Genomic DNA, 16,040 nt, shown 5'->3' with positions numbered 1-16,040 from the left:
ACTTAGTCCAAAGAGCCTTATGAGCTGCCGCCATTTCAGCACCACTGTTTTTTAGATGAACTCTTGGTCTCCCTAATGTCCAAGATCGGCATGGTATAATTCTTCTAGTATTCAGATCCTTGAATATGACATGATTACCATTCTGCCCCTTATCTCTTAAATGACAAAAATTCCATCCTGAGCACGTGTCATCCTCTCCCTCTTCAAAAAGATTCGTCATCGAATCCTCAACGAAAAGTTGTTCTTCATAATCACTATCATAATACTCAATTTTTTTTACTCCTTTTTTTTTTTTGCAAAGACTGACTTTGAGATAGAATAATTGTTGAAATAAAATTAAATAAGAATTTTTTTGTGGACTCTAAGGTGAATTTATAGAAAATAAAGAGAAAAAACAAAGACACTAAACAAGACCCATGGAACATGTAGATAAATAAGAATTTACCTACGACCTATAACTGATACCAGATGGAACAAAAATATTAGAACGAAGGATAAAAGGCTAGGAAAAAGATGGAGAAAAAATGCAACAGAAAAGACGGTGAAAACATAAAAGGATAGATAAGCGGTTTTGCTACTAGACCTCTAAGAAACCTGTTCTTAGCAACCTAGGTCACTGGAAGGGTTTTTCTGCTAGACCTCTAAGAAACTTGTTCTTAGTAACCTAGGTCACCGGAAGGATTTTTTCTACTAAACCTTCAAAGAACTTGTCCTTGACAACCTAGATTCGAGGGATGAAAACTAAAAGAAACCACCACGCATATCACCTTAGTGTTGGATCCACCAATCTTCTTCATGCAACAAGCGAAGCAAATCACTCACCTCACTTAATCACACTAAAAAAATGTGCATAAAGCACTAAAAAATTTTATTCATCAAAAGTTATGTTAATGGTCTCACCAAATGTGTTTAAATAGGCCCCTAACAAACTAACAAAAAGATAAGATATGATTTTAAAATTTGAATCAAATTTGATCTTAATTGATTATATCAAATTTAATTTAAATTTAAAATTTCTAAAAATACTACTAAGCAAATCAACTCTAAAAAAATCTTCTAACAAACTCTAATGGCAAAACAAACTAAAAAAAGGGCCTAAAATTTGAAAATTAATGATAAATTATACCTCCCACTTGAATTTGAAAAGTATTATTGGGCTTTATGCTGTCCTGACTTAGTCCAAAGAGCCTTATGAGCTGCCGCCAATTCAGCACCACTGTTTTTGAGATGAACTCTTGGTCTCCTTGATGTCCAAGATCGGCTTGGTATAATTATTCTAGTATTCAAATCCTTGAATATGACAAGATTACCATTCTGCACCTTGTCTCTAACATGACAAAAATGCATTCTTGAGCACGTATCAGCCTCTCCCTCTTCAAAAAGATTTGTCATCGAATCCTAACAAAGAGCTATTCTTCATAATCACTAACATAATACTCAATTCTTTTTACTCTTTTTTTTGCAGACACTGACTTTAAGATAGAATAATTGTTGAAATAAAATTAAATAAGATTTTTTTTTTGTAGACTCTAAGTTAAATTTATAGAAATTAAAGAGAAAAAACAAAGAGACTAAACAAGACCCATGGAACATGTAGATAAATAAGAATTTACGTACGACCTATAACTGATACCAGATGGAACAAAAATATTAGAACGAAGGATAAAAGGATAAAAAAAAGATGGAGAAAAAATGCAACAGAAAAGACAGTGAAAACATAAAAGGATAGATAAGCGGTTTTCCTACTAGACCTCTAAGAAACCTATTCTTAGAAACCTAGGTCACTGGAAGGGTTTTTCTACTAGACCTCTAAGAAACTTGTTCTTAGTAACCTAGGTCACCGCAAGGAGTTTTCCTACTAGACCTTCAAAGAACTTGTCCTTGACAACCTAGATTCGAGGGATGAAACTAAAAGAAACCACCACGCATATCACCTTAGTGTTGCATCCATCAATCTTCTTCATGCAACAAGCGAAACAAATCACTCACCTCACTTAATCACACTAAAAAAATGTTGTAGTGAATGTTCAAGTTCTTTTTAGTAACAACCTCTTTACTTTGCCTAATGCATAATTTTTTTTCATTTTTGGCTACACTTTTCAAGTGTACCTGAATGGGTATTTTTCTTGTAGTGAATGTTCAAGTTCTTTTTAGTAACAACCTCTTTACTTTGCATTTGTAGAGATAGACTTTATGTCTCGTTCTACTATTCTCAGCATGTGGACTAAGGTTCTGTCTTGTGTTCCTATAGTAGATAGGGAGTATTGTGATGCCTTCTGTAGACATCATAGGATTTGTGAGAGTAGAGAGGACAAGAGAAACTATGAGCTAATAGTGCCCGACCCTGACGAGAGGGTTTGTTTCCCTCCTTTGGATAAATCGGAGCATCCTTTCTTTTATGCCTACGACTGTTTTTTCACTAGGCTAGGCATATCTTTTCCTTTTACCAATTTCGTTCTTTGGGCTTGCAATGAACCACTTCCAAGCTTCAACCGAACTCTAGGGAGTTTCTAAAAAATTTTCAGCTTCTATGTCGGGAACTTGATGTCTGACCTTCTACCGAGCTTTTCCTCTACCTGTTTGTTTTGACCAAACCCAGGACATTGAAAGGGAAGGCTTCTTGGGTTTTCTTCCACGCTGTCTAGGGTAGAAAAGTGTCATCCATTTTTACGAATACTTCCACAATTTTAAAAATCATTTATGTTGTCTTAGGTTATATTTTCATTATTTTAATGCGCTTCTATATTTCTTTTCAGAATCTATGGCTTCCAGAACTTCATGAAATATCTGCATCAGGCTTGTAAAACTATGGTAGCCCAAAGTCTTTAGGCCAATGAAACTGAGGGAACATCCTCCAGGTCTTCCCCTCAGAAGGCATATTCTAGTGTTGTTCCCCAGAGGAAAATTATTCCCACTACAGCTATTCGCCTAATCTCTCCAGACCCGACTTTGGAGAGTTTGGGTACCCCGTCGCCTCAAGGACCTCCCCCCAAAAAATAGAAAACCTCTGGGGAGCTGAGTATAAATGATAAAAACTTTGACAGATTTGCTTGGAGCAAAAGGAACATCCTATCCTATAGCCAGATATCCATGGATGATGTGTGATGATGAAAATTTATACCGGTCTAAAATTCCTTAATAAAAAAAAATCCCTTCGTTGCATGTATAGTCTAGATTAATAATCGATTCTCCATCAAAATTTAAATAAAGAATTATCACAATTCAAATCAAATAACCGAGAGTATTTAAACTCCCGGGTCGTTTTCCCAAGGAACTAGTGACAACATGAGCACAATTTTGGTTGTGAAATCAAAGGGGGTTTTCAATAATGAAGCAAATAATTACAAAATAAAAGAACAATCAAAATTGCAATTAATAACCAAATAAAGGAATTAAAGAACTATTTATGTAATATGGACAAGTAAAGCTTTAAAATGATTGAAGTGCGGTTCAAAGCATAAATGGAAGCCTTGACTTGGGATGAGTTAGGGAATCCCTTTCTTGTCATAACCACAACTATGATCATTATAATGGATTAATCTCACCTAGTCAACCCTTAACATCGAATAGTAAGTCAAGTGAGCATAATTGTTCTTAATCTACAAATCCTAGCTAACTTACTAATTAACTTTGTAAAAAGCTAGCGTTAGTGGAAACAAGGACAAATAACAACACAAGAATTATCACTAAATATCGGACAGTGTGACTCTAGTATTCCATAAACTCATTTTCCCAAGTCAAGGAGTGGAAATTTACTCCATAATCAAAATTGACATTTCATCAAACACATGGTAGGCATATTCACAAAACATGGCAAAATTGTAAAAATACTTGGAACTATGAACAACCAATGAACAAAATCAACAATGGCAACTCAACAAGAATATAATAACCACTAAACATCAAATTCATTAACTAAAACTCAAAAATGGAAAAAGCATATATGTATTGATATAGTGAATTAAAATATGAGAAAGTGTAGAACAAGTAGTATAATAAAAGAGCAAATTAAGAAATACTTACAATGGAAATAAGCTAGAATCTAAGATCAAAATTTGAAAATGAAAACTTGTAGTATAAACCCTAATTAAATCCTAAGAAAGTTGAGAGAAAATATAACCTAAAACTACCTAAAACTATCTAAAAATATGCCTAAGTGTGTTGTGTATTGTATGGTATTGCTAGCCCTCTTTATATGCTTCAGACCCTTCAGAAATGGGCCAAAAAGCCTTCAAAATTACGAGCCACGTGACTTTTTAATGAAGTCACGCACTGGGACATGTGCGTATGCATAGATGTGTGCAAACGCACACTTGCTGATTTCCACTTGTGCGTACGCATTGGATGTTGTGCATACGCACACTTGGCTGTGTGCTTCTCCTTTGTTTTCTTCATGTTTTCTCCCAATTGCAAGCTTATTTTCCACTTCTATCAAACCATTCCTACTTATTACACCTAAAATCACTCATCCAAAAATATCAAGGCATCGAATGGAATGGAAGTGGAATGAAATTGATTAAAATAAGCACAAATTAGCATGTTTTTACAACTGGGCATAATTTAGAGAGAAAACACAAAAGTATGCTATTTAGGTGAATAAATGTGGGTTTATATGATGAAATATACTCAATTTAATCCAAAATTTATCGTCAAATATGGACTCATCAATGTGGCTATCCAGAATCACCTCAACTATATGGCGCGTAATTGTATTCGTATCGCGGGGGTGACTACTGCTCTGGCTAAGGAGCTGAGGAAGACCCATGTTCATGCCAGTCAAGGTTCATTGACTCTACTTGAGCTGAGGTAGAGAGAGTGAGTTGCTTGAAGTCGGAGCTGGAGGAGAAAAATGCTAGGCAGAAATCTGATCTGGAGAAGGCTCGTGCCCGAGCAGTAAAAGCCGAGGCCGCAATGTCAATAGCAGAGGAGATGAAGAAGAAGGCTGAAGAAAGTTACTCTTGAACGTATGGGGAGTTGATTGATATTTGGGAAGAGCTAAAGACTGCCCGAGATGATCATGTCGACCTCCAGGAGCATGTGGTCGGGGGAATGAACGAGATGTTCGAGAACTTGAATGCTCAAGTTTGGGTTGTTGTCCCCGTCCTAGATCTTTCCTCATTTAGCAAGGATAACATTATTGTGGATGGGAAGATCGTACCTGCTCCCGAGGATGAAGAGGGACCTATGTCTGATCCAAAGGTTCAGACCGGTTAGGCCTCTCTTGCTCCCGAGGCCCAGGTCGATGTTCAACCCGAAGTCGTTATTGTGGAGACCTCCTCTTCACCTTTTGATGCCATCTCGGCAGTGTCGGTCTCCATGCACCCTCCAACGCCCCCTGTTAAGGGAAAAGATGTCGCAACGGGCAAGGATCTTAACCCGCTTCTTGGCGAAAAATCTTAATTTCCTTTGTTTTTGTTTTGGATATCTGGAATGGCCCAATCTGTGGGTCCTCATCACACTTAATTTTTTGAAATAGTTGGTAGCTTTCTTGAACACTTTTACCTTTTATTTTTAGTTATTTCCATAACTTTTATAAAGTAATGTTCAACGTTATTCTCTTTTATACCCTAGAGAACCCTTTTGTTTTTGAACTGAAGTTATTTGTTTGCTTGACTTTAGGTCTTAGCAACTTTATTAGTTTCCTTTCATAGTTCCGACTTCGAGTAGTCAGGCTTTGTTAAGTTATTTTTACAGCTCAATTTTACTAGATCTCATTGAGGTCGCTTTGTACGAGTTATTTATATAACTTCTTACATTAACTTGTACCTCGTCGCTTCATCTTGCCGACCATTTTTAGGTCCGGCAATTATTTTTGCGGTTTATCGAGCTTAAATTAATGCGTTCTTAAAGGGAAACTTTTTAAAGAAAGTGATAGGAACTTTTATTAATAGTCCAAAAATTCTTTTACATAGACCTATGTACTGGGGGCATGAGTACCCTTAGCCCTTGCGCTGGTGCCTAGTTAAAAACCCTTAGAATCAGGAAAAAGAGTGCACCAAGACACAATGTTTGCTACTTAGCTGTAGTACTTTCTTAGGTTACATGTGTGCCAAGACCTCGGGAGCTCCCACCCTTGGAGGTCGGACACTTTATAGTAACCTTTGCCTAAGACCTCAACTATTTTGTAAGGTCCCTTCCAATTAGCAGCCAGCTTTCCTTCTCCTGATTTCTGTACTCTGATGTCATTTCGGATCAGGATAAGGTCGTTGGTAGCAAAGCTCCTCCTGATCACTTATTGGTTGTATCTTAGAGCTATCCTTTGCTTTATGGCTTCCTCCTTAATCTAAGATCTTTCTCGGGCTTCAGGGAGAAGGTTAAGCTCTTCTTTCTGTGCCTGGACGTTGGCTCTTTCAATGTAGAATATGACCCTAGGTGATTCTTCAGCTACCTCTATAGGGATCATTGCTTAAATCCCGTAAGTAAGTCGGAAAGGTGACTCCCCTGTTGTGGAGTGCGGGGCCATTTGATATGCCCACGGACTTGAGGGAGCTCGTCAGCCTAAGCCCCCTTTGCATCTTGTAGTCAGCTTTTTAACTCGGCCAGTATGACTTTGTTGGCGCCTGTCCGTTGGTGATAAACCCCATTTTTAGGGTTTATCTTGTGATAAATTTAGAGGATTTTATCAACTTTTCCTACATTTATTCAATGAAATAGCATGGTTTTATAAATTCTTCCTAATTTGTGCTTAAGAGTGAAAACATACTTTTTAGGCCTTTAATTAGCTAATTTTAATTCACTTTAATTCCATTAGATGCCTTGATATGTTTGTTGAGTGATTTTAGATTTATAAGGCAAGGATTGGATGGAAGAAGTGAAGAGAAAAGCATGCAAAGTGGAGAATTCATGAAGAAATGAGGATTTGCTGAATTCATGGCGACACGTATGCGTGAGGAGGAAGTCTGCCAGGCACCGTTGTAAGCATAGTTCCAAATCAACAAACAATTCTCGTATCAAATTTATGGCGCCATTGTCGGGAAATTGCAATGGTGTTATGTTACTAGCTATTGTGAATATGTGAATATGTTTGCCTTTTTGCTTGTTTGTTAGTTTTTGTTAGATTTAGGACTTTGTTGCTTATTTTATTAGCTTTTGTTTTTATTTGCTAACATGAATTCTCACCCATTTGGCTATGAGTTTGGTTCAAATTATGTTGTAGGAAATGGGAGCTACAATGACAATATGCATCAAGGATGGAACCATCAAAGGTGGGAGGAGCCTCAAGGAATTGATCACCCTTCTTGGCAACAACCTCCTCCGGTCTCTTATAGGTATAATTCCACTCCTAATGCATATCAATCTAATGGATGCGGTGACCCTTATTGTGATTGTCAACAACCACCACCATATGCCTATGAACCACCTCCTGAACATAATTTTAAACCACCTTACTCACAAGCCCCTTATCACCAAACACCTCCATACAACCCTAATCCTTATCCATCATACCAACCACCTTATGAGCCATATGAAGCATACATGGAGCCACTGCAATTCCAACACCACTACTCCCAAGAACCACCTCAATATGCACCATCTCCATACCCTTACCAAGATGAACTACTTTCCAATTATGAGCCCTCTCCCCCACACAATGAACCCTCTCTTACACCACCTCCTATGGATGAGTCCCTCCATGCCTTCAAGCTAGCACAATAAAGAGATATTAACTCTTACCTCCAAAGGCAAGAAGAGACACAAAAGGAGTTCAAGAAGATAGAAGCTGTGCTTGCCACCGTAGCGGAAGCCGTTCACAACATGGTCTCCTCCCGCCTAAGCCTATGTGATCAAGGCACTCCCATTGTTGAATGTGGGAAAGCAATCAAGGAGCATAGTAAGGGAGTGAGTTTGGAGCTTCAAGGTGAAGAAGAGAAGTTGAAGCAAGGAATGCAACAAGAGGAGAGGGTGGAAATGATTGAAAAAGAAGGAGTGGTCGAAGATCTAGGAGATGTTGGAAGTCCATGGGGATGTAGAATTAGAGAGCCCTATTCCAAGAAGCTTGACATTGATGTTGAAGAGGGTGCACAACCTCCAAAGTATATCATGGTGGAATACTTTGAAGAGGTTGATCAAGAGATGGATTCAATCATTGAGGAATTCCTATCTACAATTGAATCCTCCCCCATTGGACATGAAATTAAGATCAAAGAAGAAGATGCACAACCTCCCATGCCCTTGGTAAGCAATGAAGAAGAGATTGAAATGGAATAGAAGAGGCTTGCAAGGAGGTGGAGATAGGCAAGGAAGAGTACAAGGGAGTGGAACTTGCAAAATCATTGGGACCACCCGTTCCTAAGTCACCATCCAACACAATATTCAAGTGGGTAAAATTCTTATCCCTAAGCTTTACTTTCTCACTTGAATATAGTTTGATTGAAAATGATGGTCAACTTAGAGCTCTTTGTGGAGTTAAGAGTAGGAGAGAATTGTGTAGTGGTTGGAAAAACAATGTTAGGCTCATTAAGGTTGAACCCTCAAGGCATAGATACTATGGTTGGAGGAATGTTAAATTGTATGGGTCTAGGAGGAGAATTTGGTGCTTCATTGAGAATTCGGCTTGTCTACCACCCAAGTGGAACCATATGACCAATTAGAAGACGGGTGTGAAAATAAGATATAGGAACCTCACCCAAGCTTGGTGAAGATGGTTGAAAATTCTGACAACCAATTGAGGAGCAAGCATTCTTGGAGGTTCATGGATGAACACAAGCATAAACCGCCATGACAAGGAGCTTCCTAATAGTCCAACTTAAGGACTTAAAATAAAAGTGCTAGGTAGGAGACATCCCACCATGGTAAACTCTTTCCATTCTCTTGTATATATAATCAATGAATGCATTGAGTCACCATTGTTAGGTAGTTTTATTCTTTGCGTATTCTTGTTTTAGTGTTTTGGTTGCTATTTTGTTTGATTAGATTTGTGCCTTAAGTTGTAGAGTAGTTGTTGTTGAGTAGTGTTTTATTTGTAGTGTAAGTTTTGTTTATTTTGTATTTGAAAATTTTTCAAAAATCAAAAGATTTGTTGATTTTGAATTTTAATTGTGTTAGAATACTTGTAGAATAGGAGAGTGCCCTGTTTCTATTTTCAGATTCTTTTAAAAAAAAAAGGGTCACCCCACGCTTAAGCGTGGGCGATGCTTATGTGTCGATTGCACTTTCGCAACTCCTAGTACAAAAACCAGAGAGTTGTACGGAATTTGTGCGAGAACTGTGCGGGAAGCACAACTTCTAGCCATGCGTAAATGTGGGCGACGCTTACTGGTGCGACGGAATTGTGTTCTCACACTTTTCTCACAACTCCGTGCAGCTGACCAGCAAGTGCACTGGGTCGTTCAAGTAATACCTTACGTGAGTAAGGGTCGATCCCACGGAGATTGTCGGCCTAAAGCAAGCTATGGTCATCCTTGTAAATCTCAGTCAAGCGGATTCAAATGGTTATGAGGTTTTGATAATTAAAATATAAATAAAATATAAAATGAGATAAAGTTACTTATGTAATTCATTGGTGGAAATTTAAGATAAGCGTCTGGAGATGCTTTGTTGCTTCTGAACCTCTGCTTTCCTATTGCCTTCTTCCAACCATGTGTTACCTCCTTCCATGGCAAGCTGTATGATGCTCTTGGATGAAAACAAATCCATATGCACTGTCACCGCACGGCTAATCATCTGTCGGTTCCTGCTAGCGTCGGAATAGGACCATTGTCCTTTTGCACACTGTCACTGCGCCCAACATTCGCAGGTTTGAAGCTCTTTACAGTCATCCCTTCCCGGATCCTACTCGGAATACCACAGACAAGGTTTAGACTTTTCGGATCCCAGGAATGGCTGCCAATAATTCTAGCCTATACCACGAAGATACTAATCTCACGGACTCAATCCGTGTATTAGATATCCAAGAGAATATACACCAGCTGTCGTCCAATGACTACGTTGAACATCATGTAGACCGCTTTGTGGTTGTCAGGCACGCAGATCTTGGCTAAGCGAGTAACGAAGATTGGGTGATTGTCACGGGTCACACCTTCATTCTGACTTAACTAAATTAAGTACGAAAGTATATCTTGGAGAAGAAGTAGGCATGAATTGAATAGAAAATAGTAGTAATTGCATTAATTCATGAAGAACAGTAGAACTCCATACCTTAATCTATGGGGTGTAAAAACTCCACCGTAGGAAATACATAAGTGAAAGGTCTAGGCATGGTCATGAGGCCAGCCTCTCAAACGTGTACAATGGTCTCTGATAACCTAAGATTGATCAAAATCTCCAAAATAAATCTCTAAAAGTAGTTTTTATACTAAATTAGTAACCTAGGGTTACAGAAAATGAGTAACTAAGTGCAGATAGTGTAGAAATCCACTTCCGGGGCCCACTTGGTGTGTGCTTGGGCTGAGCATTGAAGCTTTTTCGTGCATAGGCTGTTCCTAGAGTTAAACGCCAGCTTTGGTGCCAGTTTGGGCGTTTTACGCCAAGATGTTTTAGACTGACTTTGAACGCCAGTTTGGGCCATCAAATCTCGGGAAAAGTATGGACTATTATATATTGCTGAAAAGCACAGGATGTCTACTTTTCAACGAAATTGTGAGCGCTCCAATTGGGTTTCTATAGCTCTAGAAAATTCACTTCGAGTGCTGGACGGTCAGAATCCAACAGCATCTGCAGTCTTTTTTCAGCCTCTGAATCAGATTTTTGCTCAGGTCCCTCAATTTCAGCCAGAAAATACCTGAAATCACAGAAAAAAACACAAACTCATAGTAAAGTCTAGAAATGTGATTTTTGAATAAAAACTAATAAAAATATAATAAAAAGTAACTAAAACATACTAAAAACTATGTTAAAATAATGCCAAAAAGGGTATAAATTATCCGCTCATCACAACACCAAACTTAAATTGTTGCTTGTCTCTAAGCAACTAAAAATAAAATAGGATAAAAGGAAGAGAATATACAATGAATTCCAAACTCATCAATGAGGATTAGCTTCAATTAGATGAGCGGGACTTGTAGCCTTTTTGCTTCTGAACAGTTTTGGCATCTCACTTTATCCTTTGAAGTTCAGAATGATTGGCATCCATAGGAACATAGAATTCAGATAGTGTTATTGATTCTCCTATTTCAGTATGTTGATTCTTGAACACAGCTACTTTATGAGTCTTGGCCGTGACCCTAAGCATTTTGTTTTCCAGTATTACCACCGAAAATATAAATGCCACAGACACATAACTGGGTGAACCTTTTCAGATTGTGACTCGCTTTTCTAAAGTCCCCAGTTAGAGGTGTCCAGAGCTCTTAAGCACACTCTTTTTGCTTTGGACCACGACTTTAACCGCTCAGTCTCAAGCTTTTCACTTGACACCTTCACGCCACAAGCACATGGTTAGGGACAGCTTGATTTAGCCGCTTAGGCCAGGATTTTATTCCTTTGGGCCCTCCTATCCATTAATGCTCAAAGCCTTGGATCCTTTTTAACCTTGCCTTTTGGTTTAAAGGACTATTGGCTTTTTCTGCTTGCTTTTTCTTTTTCTTTCTCTTTTTTTTTTGCCATTTTTCTTTTTTTTTTCTTTTTCTTTTTTCTTCTGCAAGCTTTTCACTGCTTTTTCTTGCTTTAAGAATCAATTTTATGATTTTTTAGATTATCAATAACATTTCTCCTTTTTTATTATTCTTTCAAGAGCCAACAATTTTAACATTCATAAACAATAAATTCAAAAATATGCATTGTTCAAGCATTCATTCAGAAAACAAAAGGTATTGCCACCACATCAAAATAATTAAACTAATTTCAAGATAGAATTCGAAACCATGTACTTCTTGTTCTTTTGCAACTAAAAACATTTTTCATCTAAGAAAGGTGAAGGATTCATAGGACATTCATAGCTTTAAGACATAGACACTAGACACTAATGATCATGTAATAAAGACAAAAACATAGACAAAACATAAAGCATAATTTTCAAAAAACAGGAAAATAAGAAAAAGGAATTTAAAGAACGGGTCCACTTTAGTGATGGCGGCTAGTTCTTCCTCTTGAAGATCTTATGGAGTGCTTGAGCTCCTCTATGTCTCTTCCTTGCCTTTGTTGCTCCTCCCTCATGGCTCTTTGGTCTTCTCTAATTTTATGGAGGAGGATGGAATGCTCTTGGTGCTCCATCCTTAGTTGTCCCATGTTGGAACTCAATTCTCCTAAGGAGGTGTTGATTTGCTCCCAATAGTTTTGTGGAGCAAAGTGCATCCCTTGAGGCATATCAGGGATTTCTTGATGAGGAATTTCCTCATGCTCTTGTTGAGGTCCATGAGTAGGCTCTCTTGTTTGCTCCATCCTTTTCTTAGTAATGGGCTTGTCTCCTTCAATGAGGATATCTTCCTCTATGACAATTCCAGCTGAATTGCATAGGGTACAAATGAGATGAGGGAAGGTTAACCTTGCCAAAGTGGAAGGCTTGTCCGCCACCTTGTAGAGTTCTAAGGATATGATCTCATGAACTTCTACTTCCTCTCCATTCATGATACTATGGATCATGATAGCCCAATCTATTGTAACATCAGACCGGTTGCTAGTAGGAATGATAGAGCATTGGATGAACTCCAACCATCCCCTAGCCACGGGTTTGAGGTCAAGCCTTCTTAGTTGAACCGGCTTGCCTCTTGAATCTCTCTTCCATTGAGCACCTTCCACACAAATATCCCTAAGGACTTGGTCCAACCTTTGATCAAAGTTGACCCTTCTAGTGAAAGGGTAAGGATCTCCTTGCATCATTGGCAAGTTAAATTCCAACCTCACATTTTTTGGACTAAAATCCAAGTAATTCTCCCGAACCATTGTGAGCCAATTCTTTGGGTTCGGGTTCACACTTTAGTCATGGTTCTTAGTGATCCATGCATTACCATAGAACTCTTGAACTATTAAGATTCCAACTTGTTGAATGGGGTTGGTGAGAGTTTTCTAACCTCTTCTTTGAATCTCATGTCGGATCTCCAGATATTTACTCTTTTTGAGCTTGAAGGGGACCTCAGGGATCACCTTATTCTTAGCCACAACTTCGTAGAAGTGGTCTTAATGGACCTTTGAGATGAATCTCTCCATCTCCCATGACTCGGAGGTGGAAGCAATTGCCTTCCCTTTCCTCCTTCTAGAGGTTTCTCCGGTCTTAGGTGCCATTAGTGGTTATGGAAAAACAAAAAGCTTTAGCTTTTCCCACACCAAACTTAGAAGATTTTCTCGTCCTCGAGCAAAAAAAGAAAGAAAGGAGTAGAAAAAGAAGAAATGGAGGAGATGGAGGGGAGTAGTGGTTTTGGCCAAGTAGGGTAGTAGTGTGTATGTTGTGTGAAATTTGAGGTAGTGAGGAGGGGTATTTATAGGGTAAGAGAGAGAGTGTAGCCGTATATGAGGGGTTGGGTTTGGAAGGGAAATGGTTTGAATTTGAATGGTGAGGTAGGTGGGGTTTAATGATGGATGGATGTGAGTGGTGAAAAGGATGTGGGGAAGAGGGTAGGATTTGATAGGTGAGGGGTGTTTGGGGAAGAGGTTTTGATGGGATTGGTCAAAGGTGTTTGGGGAAGAGTGTTATAGAAAGGTGTGAAGAGGAAAGAAGAAGAGGTGGGGTAGGTGGGGATCCTGTGGGGTCCACAGATCTTGAGGTGTCAAGGAATTCGAGTCCCTGCACCATTCTGGCGTTCAAACGTCCATTCTGTGCCAATTCTGGCGTTTAATGCCAGCTCTGCTCCCTTTTCTAGCGTTAAACGCCACTCTGCTACCTATTCTGGCGTTAAACGCCAGCCAGATGCCCATTTCTGGCGTTTAACGCCAACCAGATGCCAGACAACCCTTTCTGGCGTTAAACGCCTAGAGTGCTGCCCATTCTGCTATCCTTACTGGCGTTTAAACGCCAGTAAGCCTGTCCTCCAAGGTGTGCTATTTTTAATGCTATTTTTCATTTTGTTTTTGACTTTTCAGTTGTTTTTGTGACTTCACATGATCATCAACCTAAAGAAAACATAAAGTAACAATGGAAATAAAATAAATATAATTAAATAACATTGGGTTGCCTCCCAATAAGCGCTTCTTTAATGTCAATAGCTTGACAGTGAGCTCTTAGAGAGCTTCACGGAGATTCAGAGCTTGATGATGGCCTCCCAACACCAAACTTAGAAGTTGAGTGTGGGAGCTCTATTTGACTCTGTGTTGAGAGAAGCTTTTCATGCTTCCTCTCCATGGTTACAGAAGAAGATCCTTGAGCCTTAAACACAAGGTAGTCCTTATTCAATTGAAGGACTAACTCTCCTCTGTCCACATCAATCACAGCTCTTGCTGTTGTTAGGAAGGGTCTCCTAAGGATGATGGATTCATCATCTTCCTTTCCAGTGTCTAGGATTATGAAATCAGCAGGGATGTACAGGCCTTCAACCTTTACCAAGACATCCTATACAAGTCCATAAGCCTGTTTCCTTGAATTGTCTGCCATCTCTAGTGAGATTCTTGCAGCTTGTACCTCAAAGATCCCTAGTTTCTCCATTACAGAGAGGGGCATGAGGTTGATCCCTGGTCACACAGAGCCTTCTCAAAGGTTATAGTGCCTATGGTACAAGGTATTAAGAACTTTCCAGGATCTTATTTTTTCTGAGGTAATTTCAGTTGAACCAGATCATTTAGTTTATTGATGAGCAATGGGGGTTCATCCTCCCAAGTCTCATTACTAAATAACTTTGCATTCAGCTTCATGATTGCTCCTAGATATTGAGCAACTTGCTCTTTAACAATATCTTCATCCTCTTCGGAGGAAGAATACTCATCAGAGCTCTTGAATGGCAACAGTAAGTTCAGTGGAATCTCTATAGTCTCTATATGAGCCTCAGATTCCTTTGGTTCCTCATTAGGTAACTCCTTGGAGGCCAGTGGACTTCCATTGAGGTCTTCCTCACTGGAAATCACTGCCTTTCCCTCCTCTATAGGTTCGGCTATGTTGGTTATAGTTATGGCCTTGCACTCTCTCTTTGATTCTCTTTTGTATTGCTTGGAAGAGTACTAGGAGGGAGTTCAGTAATTCTTTTACTCAGCTGACCCACTTGTGCCTCCAAATTTCTAATGGAGGAACTTGCTTCAGTCATAAAACTGAGAATGGTCTTAGATAGATCAGAGACTACAGTTACTAAGTCAGAGTGGCTCTGCTTAGAATTCTCTATCTGTTGCTGAGAAGATGATGGAAAAGGTTTGCTATTGCCAAACCTATTTCTTCCACCATTATTATTATTGAAGCCTTGATTAGGCTTCTGCTAATCCTTCCATGAGAAATTAGGATGATTCCTCCATGAAGGATTATAGGTGTTTCCATAGGATTCTCCCATGTAATTCACCTCTTCCATTGCAGGATTCTCAGGATCATAAGCTTCTTCTTCAGAGGAAGCTTCTTTAGTACTGCAGGAAGCAGCTTGCATTCCAGTCAGACTCTGAGAAATCATATTGACTTGCTGAGTCAATATTTTGTTCTGAGCCAATATGGCATTTAGAGTATCAATCTCAAGAACTCCTTTCTTCTGAGTTGTCCCATTATTTATAGGATTCCTTTCAGAAGTGTACATGAACTGGTTATTTGCAACCATTTCAATGAGTTCCTAGGCTTCTGCAAGCGTCTTCTTCAGATGAGGAGATCCACCAGCAGAGTGATCCAATGACATCTTGGACAATTCAGACAGACCATCATAGAATATACATATGATGCTCCATTCTAAAAACATGTCAGAAGGACACCTTCTGATCAATTGCTTGTATCTTTCCCAAGCTTCATAGAGGGATTCACCTTCCTTCTGTCTGAAGGTTTTGACTTCCACTCTAAGCTTGCTCAACTTTTGAGGTGGAAAGAATTTGGCCAAGAAAGCATTGACCAACTTTTCCCAAGAGTTCAGGCTATCTTTAGGTTGTGAGTCCAACCATGTCCTAGCTCTGTCTTTTACAGTAAAGGGAAAAAGCATAAGTCTGTAGACCTCAGGATTAACCCCATTGGTCTTAATAGTGTCACAGATTTACAAGAATTCAGCTAAAAACTGATG

The sequence above is a fragment of the Arachis ipaensis genome, chromosome B04, assembly GCF_000816755.2.
Source record: "Arachis ipaensis cultivar K30076 chromosome B04, Araip1.1, whole genome shotgun sequence".
In the NCBI taxonomy this organism is placed as follows: Eukaryota; Viridiplantae; Streptophyta; class Magnoliopsida; order Fabales; family Fabaceae; genus Arachis; species Arachis ipaensis.
The sequence above is the reverse complement of the archived record's forward strand: the minus strand, read 5'-3'. Positions refer to the sequence as shown.